Source organism: Hipposideros armiger, unplaced genomic scaffold (genome assembly GCF_001890085.2).
Source record: "Hipposideros armiger isolate ML-2016 unplaced genomic scaffold, ASM189008v1 scaffold_59, whole genome shotgun sequence".
In the NCBI taxonomy this organism is placed as follows: domain Eukaryota; kingdom Metazoa; phylum Chordata; class Mammalia; order Chiroptera; family Hipposideridae; genus Hipposideros; species Hipposideros armiger.
In genome coordinates, this window is record NW_017731409.1 from 1,524,924 (window position 1) to 1,535,857 (window position 10,934).

A 10,934-nucleotide genomic window follows, 5' to 3' on the forward strand; every position below is an offset into this window, starting at 1 on the left:
CCCAGGGCTGCCAAGACTGGATGTTGAGGATGTAAAGCTGAATAACAAACATCCTTACCCTCAAAGCTCTCACAGGCAAGCTGGTGATGGTAACACAGTGTGGAAAGAGCAAGGACAGAGGGTGGGCAGAGAGTGTGCGGTGGGAGTGCAGAAACAGAAGTGGAGGAAGGACGGGGGAGGGTAGGCAGACGTCTGAGCTGGGTCTTCAAGGATGAGCTGGGAGTCAGCCAGGCAGCTCAAGAGGAAGGAAGGCTAATCTAGGTAGAGGGCACAGACTGTGCAAAGGCTAAGAAGGAAAGCATGCCTCCCTCAACAACTCCAGGGGCAGCTGGGACAATGGCTGTGAAAGGAGCTGCTGCCCAAAGAGGAAGAGACTGGCCCCACGCTCTTTGCTTTTGACTCTCATGATTTTCTGTCAGCCTGGCACATGCGGGCTATGAAAACCTCCTGGCACAAGGGCCTCTATTAAGTTCCATCCCTTTCAGCACATTAATGAAAGGCCTTGTCCCTGCCTTTGGTGCTGGGGTGACCCCCACAGAGAATGTGTCTATAGGACACCCTTTCCTTTCATACCTAATGCTTTCCTGATAATCTGCGGGTCTGCCATGCAAGAGGCAAGCAGCAGACTTGCAAGTTATAAGGGAAGGATCTTTTCCCAAGGAGCTAAACAATATTATCGCTGTATTTTCTTGATTTCCAGTCTCACCCCAGATCCAAAAATCTGTCATTAAATCAATGCAGCTTTAGGACGAAAGGAATATGGGAAATCCCTAATCACACCCCACCTTTAGATACAATCTTTGACCATGTATGTCCGCAATTTCATATATGCTTTCTAGTTTTACTTTCTTCTTTCACAATTGAACACACAGTTGGCTGGCTTAAGTCCAGTGAGCTTTTGATTGAGGCTAAAATTCCCCAGCTTTCGGCACGCCTAATGATTTCCATCTTTGTCTCATTTCTATTAGGTTTATGAGAACTGCCCTTCTTATCACTAGCATCAGCACTTCATTTTTCCATTTTCCACTCATTCTTATAAAATAATAAGGTCAAAATGCAATAAAATATTCAAATACTTGCACAAACACTGCTGAACAGTCAAAAGTTGACGCTGCTGAAACTGAACTGTTGGCCGCCAGGCAGCGTTCCCGTGCAATGGCTTAAACGTTAGTTCATCGGCCAACCTGGGAGAGCTTGAAACCAGCAGTTGACTCAGGGGTCTGGGTGGTGGTGGTGTAGGTCAGTGTAGAATGTATAAAAAAGAAGCGTGTGCCAATGTCAGATGTACAAGCTGAAGGTCATGTGGAATGATCCCACCCTCTGAAGCTCAGTGGGGTATATATTCTGCTACCTCCTGCCCACATGGGCAGGCACTGACATGCAGCGAGGCTGTTAGTGACTGCTTTTTTCCAAGCAGTTCGCATTGTGTCACAGACATGCTCCAGTCAACCATCCAACATCTCTGAGATTGCAGGTTCGTGAGAGGAGAGGGGTTGTAGATCCCGCCATCTTATTTTACACCTGGGGAGATTCTGCACTAGTCACAGAGGGAAGTCAAGTTCTAGGTAACAATTTTCCATACAACTCAGCTGCAGGCTGATCTGCTGGCAGAGGGGCTGGGAGCTGCTGCTATCATTTCCAGAGATAGGGGGCTTACCGGCCAACAGCGTGGTGAAAGGACACTTAATGTTGCTTGAAAAAAATTCCTCAGGAGGCTGAAGAGTGCCTGGAAACATACCCAGGATTTCTCTGCCTCTTAGCAACCCTGGCAGTGGAACATGACTTACGTCTCTAAGCTTGTAGTTAGTGTGGTCCTTGCAAGCTCAGCAGTTCTAGGGGATATACTGAGAAGAGATTCCTAGTCTCTCCTCAGAGCTGCCTGCATACCAACGACCTTTCCTCAGAGCTTCTTACTCTTGAGTATCTTTTATGTGGAAAGGATTTTGTGAGGAAGCGGGTAGGTGAAAATCTGATCTTTTAGTCTGTGACTAACCAGCATGTTAGAGGGGAAAGAATTCAGTCCTGGGCATGGGAGACTTAGCCTGTCTTTCTGAGTGGCTCTGTCTTATCTTTCTGAGTGGTTCTGGACAAGTTCCCTCATTTGCAAAATAAGAGGGTGGGTCTATATGAGCTCTCAGCTCTAAACTCAGAGTATTGGTGAAATGAGACAACATGTGAAAATTATAAAGTATGATTTAAAAAATATATCTCAGGAAATATTTATGGTCTTCACATGTGCCAAGGCAATGTAAGTCCAACCCTGAGATTTATAACAAACCATGGCGGAGGATTTGGGGGCTCCTAATCAGGCCTAGAACCATCACAACAAAACTACAAAGCCCTTTGCTTCTGAATCAGAACCCCCAAGCCGGGTCCCCCTCCTTCACCTGCCCTGGGTGGAAGGGTCACAATTTCCCTTCAAGACTCTGAGGGGTATGGGGGCTTTGGTTGCAAGTCTGGATAGGGAAAACTCCTTTTGATTAAACACAGACCAAGCACACGGTTTTCAGAGTTGCTACAGCACACATTTTGTGTTTTGCTGTAAGTTTCCAAGACCTAGCCAGAAAGGCAGTATTTCCCCTACCTTCAGAGAAGAATATGGGAAAGAGAGGTGGGTTTTGCGATTTTTATTTTGCAAACCTCCGCAGAGTGCACGAACTCCTTCTCTGCAGCAACAGGTAAACAAACACCTGAGCTGGGAAGGAGAACTACCAGGTAGGTAGTCTGCCGAGAATGCCAGCAAGACAAGGGGAGGGAGGGGTTGGGGGCAGGGCCAGCTCTCCTGCGAACTGAAAGCCTACTTTTGTTTGAACCCCATCCCAATCTTCACCTACCAACCCTTGGGAGGGAGGGGCCATACAAGGAAGGTGTATTTTCCCCCAAGGGACCATTCCTAAAACGAAGAGGGACCTGAAACCTGTGGGTGCAGAAAGTCGGGGTGATGTCCTTTCCGCAGCGCCTCCTGTGCCGGGAACTTGGGGGAAGCTAGGTTCCTCCCCCGCTTCACGCTGTTGATGTTGGTTTGCGCTGGAATGCCAGGCTTTTCAAAGTGTCAGAGTGATTGGCACTTTCTAAATATGAACAGCGATGGAGTGATAAGAAACCAAGCGTCTGGCTTCGCGGGTTTGCGTCCCGCTGGCAGCCCGGGGGCTCCGCTGGGCCGGCGACCCTCTCGCGCTCGGGTGAAACCTCAGCACTCCCCTCCAGGCCTGCTTTGGAAACGGTTCTGTTCATTCTCAGGGTTCCCCTTTCCCAGTTTTTACTTCTGGGACAGGGAAAAAAAAAGACAAGGAGTCACTCCTCGCCACCTCATTCTATGCACCTAGGCCCACGGCTCAGCCCGGGTGACCCAAATGGCTGAGTCAACTGGGCGAAACAGGAGCGTCCCCAACGGGCCGCCCCCAGCCCCCTTTGCCCCTCGTTCGGCCCCACAATGAGCCCTTGTGCCGCGCCTGCAGCCAGGCCCGGGATTTGGCGCAGGGATGGGGGGAATAGTCGTCAGATATTTAAAACAGAGCCGAGGGAACAAAGCCGGCCTTTGTGCACGGAGGAAGCCGCGAGCTGGGAGCCCGCAGCCGTGCCGAGGGCTGCCCGGGCGCATGCGCGCGGCGGCCGGGCCGTGCTCGGGTGACCGAGAGTTTTCCACCCCCCGGGCCGCCGGGCCTTTGTTAACCCCTTCCCCGCCCGCTACCGGGGTCGGCGTAAAGAGGAGCCGGCTTTCATTTGCTGGCTGTAACGCGTTTAATTGAAAAAATAGTCATTTCCCATGTTTCTATAGGAAGTACAGATCATTAAAATAGAATGATATACCAATTGGGAACCCGGATTTTAAATGACTGGGATTTAATGGGACACTTGGGTCATGTAAAAATTGAGACATTTCCAAAAGATGCCTTCTTTGGACGCTAGCGAAGGCTTTCCAAAGACCTACTTGCTGTCTTGTGTATGCGGGGTGACCGACTGTTTCAGCTTCCTGTTTATTATCATTTGGGATTTGGAAAGATACGTTGGTTATTGTCAAGGTCCTGGCTTTTGTTTGGGGTTGTGGGTTGGACGGTGTTTATTTATTTTTAAAAAACAATTAAATATAAGTGGAGTGTGCATGGTACAGAGATGGGACTGGGCCGTGAACCAAGGAATATAATAATCCAAACTATGCACTAGAGTTTCTTATAGAAAGCAAGAGAGGGAGGGAGGAAAGAAGATAATAGTAGTTATTAAGCACATTTTGTTGTTGGGGGAAGGGATTGAAGAAGACTCTCAAGCAGGATAGACTAGGAGTGACTTGGCAGGGGGATGGGATGTATATAGTACCTCTTCCTGTTTTATACTCAATGATTGCCCCCCAATATGTAATGGACGAGTGACAGGCAGAGGCTGGGGGAAGCCAACTACAGGCTTAGAAGTGAGTTATTATGCTCGAATTATCCAGATGGGTAGGAAGGACAGTCTCAAACCACCGGGTGATTCAATAGTCTTTCAAACAAGGCTCCTGGGCCCAAGTCCAGCAAGGTTAGATGGACAGCCCCACTCAAAGCAAGTCAGGGAAAGTGGAGGGAATCAAAGGGACATCTCTGGCCTGTACGCTAGGACTGCGTGCACTAGCCCACTCTGCTCTGCCTGTGTACACACATCTCAAGAATGTATGGCCTTTTCTCCATCCTTCGTAGCTCAATTACCAGGTGGTCACAAGAAAGCACAGAAATTTCTATGTGAGATCATCTTGGCAAGAAGCTCCCTTACCATCCTTGACCTCCAGGTCTCCAGGGCAACCACTGCTGGGACGTCACTGGTACTAGATTGTGTCCTTAAAGGCCACCCTGCAGCAAGGGCAGATAAACAATTTTGGGGTAACAGTCACGTAGCAAACTCATTCTTAAATGAGGGCTGATTACTTAGAATGACATAAGTGGTATTTTTCCACTCTCTTCCACTTTCTGGCCCAGAATTCTGGGCCTAGAACATAGTCTAAGAATGTACCTTGGGGTGTGAGAGAAGAGAACAGTGTGGGGGAGGGGCTTGGAGAGGTACTTTCTTCTAGGCAGAGTGACAAAGTCTCTTTCCTCTCAGCTCCCCCAGCTCATTAATAATTTCTTCTCCCTTTCTCAGCTCAATAAAGGAATTTTATCTTTATATAAAGGGAGTCGTGGTAGACAGTCTCCAAGATGGCAGCTCTCAAATCTTTCCCTCTTGTTGTTTGTATGCTGTTTCCCACCTCTTGAATTTGGGGTAGCCACAGTGACTTGCTTGACCAACAGAATATAGTAGAGGTGACGTTCTGGAACTTCCAGGGCTTGATTATAAGAACCCTTGTGATATGTACTTGGGTCCCTTAGAACCTTCACTCCTGGGATACTCGCTCTAGAAACAGGCCACCATTCTGTAAGAAGTCCAAGCTATACAGAGAGGCTAGGAATAGGCACTATTGTCAAGAACCTTAGCTGAGCTCTCCGGCAACATTCACATCACTGCCAGCCTGGTGAATGAGTGACGTCCAGCTCAGTGGAACCTATGATTGACTCTAGCCCTAGGCACCATTTGACTGCAACTGTAAGAGATCCTGAATGAGAACCAGCTAGCTGAGCCCAGTCAGCAGAGATGGAAGAGATAACCATCAATTGTTTTAAGCCACTAAGTTTTAGGGTAGTCTGTTATGTAGCAATAGGTAATTGAACAGGATTGAAATGCTGGATGGGGAGTGTAGAGAGAGGAGAGGAACTCCTGATATCACAGCCACTTTAAGGGGCTCTATTTCTCAGTCTTGCTTGTCCCCCTGTATAACCCTAACACCATCCCTCCTTTCTGAGCTATGATCGGCACAGCACACAAACCTTGTGCTGCTGCTAATTGTTCCATGTGCATTCGTTTTCTCAGTGTGATGGTGGGCACCCTGAGGGGAGGACCCTGACTGATCTATCCCTACCCTCCCCTAGTACTGGCAGATTCGTCAAGCTGTTCTAGAGGAAAAATATGGAGAACAGCTGGAACAGCATCTCAAGATGCTTAAGTGGCTTGGTTTCTGATCTTTGACATTTAATACCTGATACCTTATATCATCACTGCCTGGACTCACCCAGGAGCCAGCCACACCATGGAGGAGTCTGAACTCCACCGACACTGTGGCCTCTCAAGAGAAGGAGGTCAGGGCCAAGGGTGCAGTTGTATCTCCTGGTTAGATTTGTCCCTCTGGGGGATCTAGGACCAGAGAGAGGACACATGTGATAGCTCTGGAAACCAGAAGGAATTTTAAAACTGTGTGGATGGGAGCAAATCCCATAAGGGTCCAAGCCCCCAGGACTCATTTGTGGAGCTCCCAGGAACAGCTGAGAGCCCACTGTATGAAGGACACTTCCTCATGTTCAAGGTCTCCCTCAGCTGCCCATCTATGGACATGTGAGCTTAAGCACGCCAGGGTCAGTGGTGGAGAGGCAGGTCAACCTGATGCCTGCTCAGGAGCCCTGCTGGGCCCAGTGCGCACTCAGAGCTGGGGAGGGAGGGAGGAGAAAGGCAGGGCATGGGCAGCTCAGGAGGAGCTCCTTCATCCTGTCAGTAAACATTCACCTGTGTGCCAGGCCTGTCTCCTGGCACCAGGGATACAGCAGGGAGTAAGGCGAAGTCCCTGCTGCCAGGTTAATCGCCTTCTGGGGGAGTTGTATCTCAGACATACGTGTCACCTACATAAGCAGAGCTTGGCTGCAGTGAGAATCAGGGGAGCTGTGGTCTTCCCTCCTCGTTATATCTACACTTTCTGATTCATTAAAGACCTGGAACTCCCTGTGCTTCAAGGTGGTAATGAGTGTGGGCCCTAAAGCCACATTATCTGGGTTTCAAGTCCTGGCTTCACCACTTACTAGCTTGTGATCTTGGGCAAGTTGCTTAACTTCTCTGAACCTCTTGCTCCTCATCAGTCAAAATAAGAATAGTAACATTGCTTCATCTCAGGGTTGTATGGGGATTTGATGAGATCCTACTGGCAAAGTGAGCACGTAGCTCCATGCCTGGCTCCTGTAGGTGATCAGGAATTGTTGGCTCCTATCTACATGCTTCCCACAGGCGTGGGAAAGCCCTGGCTGTGAAATTATCTGCAAAGTCCCGCAAGGTAGTACAGGTAGGCTTTGTTTAGAAAAACAAAAGGGATAATGAGGGAAGAAGAGGGAGTCTCACTTGGGAATAAACTTGCCCAGGGCCCTGGCTGTTCTAGTCATCTACTTCCCTAGAGGATTACATGGAACCCATATGACATTAGTCTCATTTTCTTGGCCAAGATGCTAACATACATCCTGCCACCAAGAACTGCCCATGCATACTCTGAGTTTCACACGGCCCTGGGGGCCTAGGCTCCTCTTCCTGAAACCTGGGATAGGTTGGGCTTCCCTTGGGAAAGACGAGGGGTCGGCCGCAGGTAATCAATTGCCTGGTCTAGGGGCCATGGAGTACTTGGGGCTATGAGGGATCTTTGGTTAGGGGGTTCTCAGAGCTTCAGGAAGAATTTCAGGTCCATCCCTTGACCCTACTTCAAACTCCAGCCTATGGAAACACCAGAAGCACTAGGAAAGCTGTGACTTGCAGGCACTGCTCCTTGCTCATCTGACCTCTCAGCTTCCCCAGCCCATTGCTCATTTTTTGACATCTAGGAAGACTGGGCAGACGGGCTGATACCAAAGGAGATCGAGCTGGGGAAGCATTTCTGAGAAGGGGCAGCTGCCCCTGCCCATGGGTATGAGTTGCCTTTGCAATGTAAATGCCCTTGCAATGTAAGGCAGCCGGCAAAGGGAGCACAGCCCTTTCTCCTGCATCCATCAAGCATTTTCTAGAATCCTAGTTCCTTTTCCAAGCAGCACATCCATGTTGTGCCACCGTTCAGACGGCACTGTCAGTTAATCATTCTGAGTACGGAGTGTGTTTGCTGGTGAGAAGCAGCCTGGCCCTCCACGGGGAGGGTCGTTTTCCTGAGAAAATGCCCACTGTACTTCATTTTTCAGAGGCCCACTTCCTGACCAACCGGCTCAAGGTAAGTGAAGCTAGAGCCCAGAGTCTGGGAAAGATTCCAAAGCCCTGGTGTTTCCAACACAGAGGGGTTATACTTACTGTAAATCTTTACTCTCCTTAAAGTAGTTTAGCAGAAAGAGGACATTTGATCCTTCCTTAGTACATCTCAATAGTTTGATTTTCACTGTCATCTGAACTCAGAACATAGAAAAATAAAACATAAAGCCTTACTGGGCCTACTGGTTTATCCATCATATTCTATTACCTTTTAAGAAGACTGTCTTGTTAGTGAATCTAATCACTTGAGGAACACCTGGTGACTGTGTAGGTGGTGGCAAGGGAAGGATTGGCTTAGTTTCTGCCCCAGATGTAATTCTTTGGGCTCTCCACCCAGGGTCACTGCTGGCCCATACGGCACCTATGTGCAAATTAGAAAAGGCACCCCTTCCTCTGTGTGGATACGGCCATGCTAGTGGACATAGGTTGGCAAGCAGAGTGAGGCTGGATTTCAGCCCCCACCAATCCTCTTGTCCAGTGAACAGCCTATACGACTGTATTTGGTGGCCGTGCCTCCACCCAATATCACTAGCTCCAGTTTCTCTTCTTGGAGAGGGACTTACTGGAGAGGGAGAAGGAAGAAGATGCTCATTGCTGTATATTAGAGACAGGTTCCTGGAGACCCAAGAGCAGCAATACCTTAATGTGGGCATGTTTTGAGTTCTGGGAGAGTTTGGGACACTTCACAGTAGGGCTCACTTTTCCTGGGACAGAGAACCCAGTCTTTGAAGTTAAGACCGTCCCAGGGGCTGGAACAGCTGGTCAGTCTGCCCATAATCCTGTTGGGAAACCTTACAGCAAACAGCCCTGGATTTGCTCATTTGGATGCTTTATGGGAATTTCCAAGAACCCGTTACCCTCTTCTGAGAAAGAGAGGGTAGACCCATGGTGCTATTCTCCCCTTGCCCTCTCTTGAGCTTTGGTCTGTGGTTAGGACATCTGGGCTCACGGAGTTTTAACCCATCTCTGCTTTCAGATCTAAATCCAATCACCTGTCAAGGGGCTGGCCTTCCTTGCTTTGATGAGTCCATTTACGGAGTTCTCCGTGGTGTGATCTGCGGGGGAGGGTACAGTCCGGAAGACTCCCTGTGGGATCTCAGGGGTATCATCTTCCCTAGCTGTGACCCAGCATACTCACCTCTAAGACAGAATGAACAGCATGCAGCACGTTCATAACATGAATAGACCTCATGAGGACTCACGACTTCAAGTTTAGTTAGGTTTTTTTGGTAAGTAGATACATTAATAGACCCAGCACCAAATCCTGTAAGTGTAACCAAGGGCTCTCAGGAAACTAGAGATGCTTGTTCATTTCCTCACCCATTCATTCAACAAACATTTATTATTTACCCTGCTAGTCTCTGGGTGAAGAGGCCAATGAGAAAAACACACTCTAACCGTCTGTTTAAATGCCATTTCCTAGGGAAGGCCGACCCTGACTGTCCCCTCTCCAGATTTGGGACCCTCTGTGTATACTCCCTTTTGGTAAAGGGTCTCAGACATTAATTACTTGATCAATTTCTGTCTTTTCCACTAGACAGCTTCAGGAAGAGAGGGACCTTGCCTACATTCATCAAAATGCATCTGCACCAATGCTGGCCCCTTAGGGACCCAAATAATATGGGTTGACTGAATCCATTTGGTCCCCACCTAGTGTACTGGAAGTCAGAGTGGCTCCCTCTCTTGTGACTCTCCCTTGTTTAGGAAATCCAGATCTTGTGTGTGTGTGGGGGGGTCTAATCCTAGGCAGAGATCCATCTGCTCCTGAGAAGGTCAGGACCAGATGATTGCCAAGGTAACCTCCAGGCTAAAGCCTGCAGTTAAAGGACAGATGGGGCTCTGGAGGCCTGGGCAGTAAAGGGATAACCAGAACATGGAGGTGCAGGCCAGGTCTGGAGCACGCTTACAGAGCCATGCCAGGTGCCCAGGCTCCTACAGGAAAGAAATAAAGATAGAAACCAAGAATGCAGCTCTAAAGAGGAGCCCTTTGTGGGCCTGAGACCCACCTGTCCTTTATCCTCAGCCCATGTGCTCCAGATTGGGGAGACTGACCCCCCGCATGGGTCTGCCAGAGGCAGGAGGAGACAGGGGAGGGAGATGTGGAGCCGTGGCCGCTCGGCCTACCTCCTGAACCTCAGAGCTTTGGGTCTGGTTATACTCATTGTCACTGCACACAGAACCCAGGTCACGGCTGGAAGGACATTAGCGGGGCCCTGGTTGCTGATAGCACTGTTTTATTTATGCTGGGCCACTAAATTCTGGCTCTGTTGTTCTGATGTCAATAGCAACAGGAGGAATGACAGTTTTTTCTATGTTGGGAGCTTATGTGTTTTCCTGTAGGATGGACTATAGCCAGCCCAGGGCCCCAGCATGGAGGCTTGATGCCCTGGGTGCCCCAGTGAGGCCTTAAAATTTAGACCTCGGTGACCAGTATGGAAAAAGTCAGCTAAGCTCTGCCACAAGCAAACTGGGAGTGGCTGGGGTGAAGGGGGACCTGGGAGGAGGGAGCTATCAGCTCTTCTAGGATTGGGCTCAGCTGCCTCTTTCAGTTTTGAATAGCTACAAAAAACTATCTATGGTGGCTGCCTTGGGTAGGCCTAAAGCTAGGGAGCAGAGAAAGAAAAAGGAGAGAAAAACAGAAAAGGAACTTAAGAGCAGACGAGAAAAGGATGGACAGGGAATGAGAAAAGGAGAAAGTATCTGTGGAGAAGTGCAGTGATGTCATCAATCACCTTGGGCATCACATATGATATGAACCCAGAGTGGCGTGACCCCCATGGGCAGGGTGAAAATAATAGGGTTTCTCTCTGTCCAAGAGCTTTTGCTTCCCATTAGGAAGGAGCTGCCATCATGGATGGATGGATGGATAGATGGATGGATGGATGGAT

The 10,934-nt window shown here is 49.1% G+C and overlaps 1 long non-coding RNA gene across 1 annotated transcript in view; it reads left to right on the forward strand.

The window, feature by feature from the left end:
• Window positions 1-1,887: 1,887 nt before the first annotated feature.
• LOC109382096 (uncharacterized) overlaps window positions 1,888-10,934 on the forward strand; it is a 29,454-nt gene continuing 20,407 nt past the window's right edge. The window contains exon 1 of the long non-coding RNA XR_002123877.1: window positions 1,888-1,957. This is a non-coding gene — a long non-coding RNA (uncharacterized LOC109382096). The remainder of the gene's footprint in view (window positions 1,958-10,934) is intronic.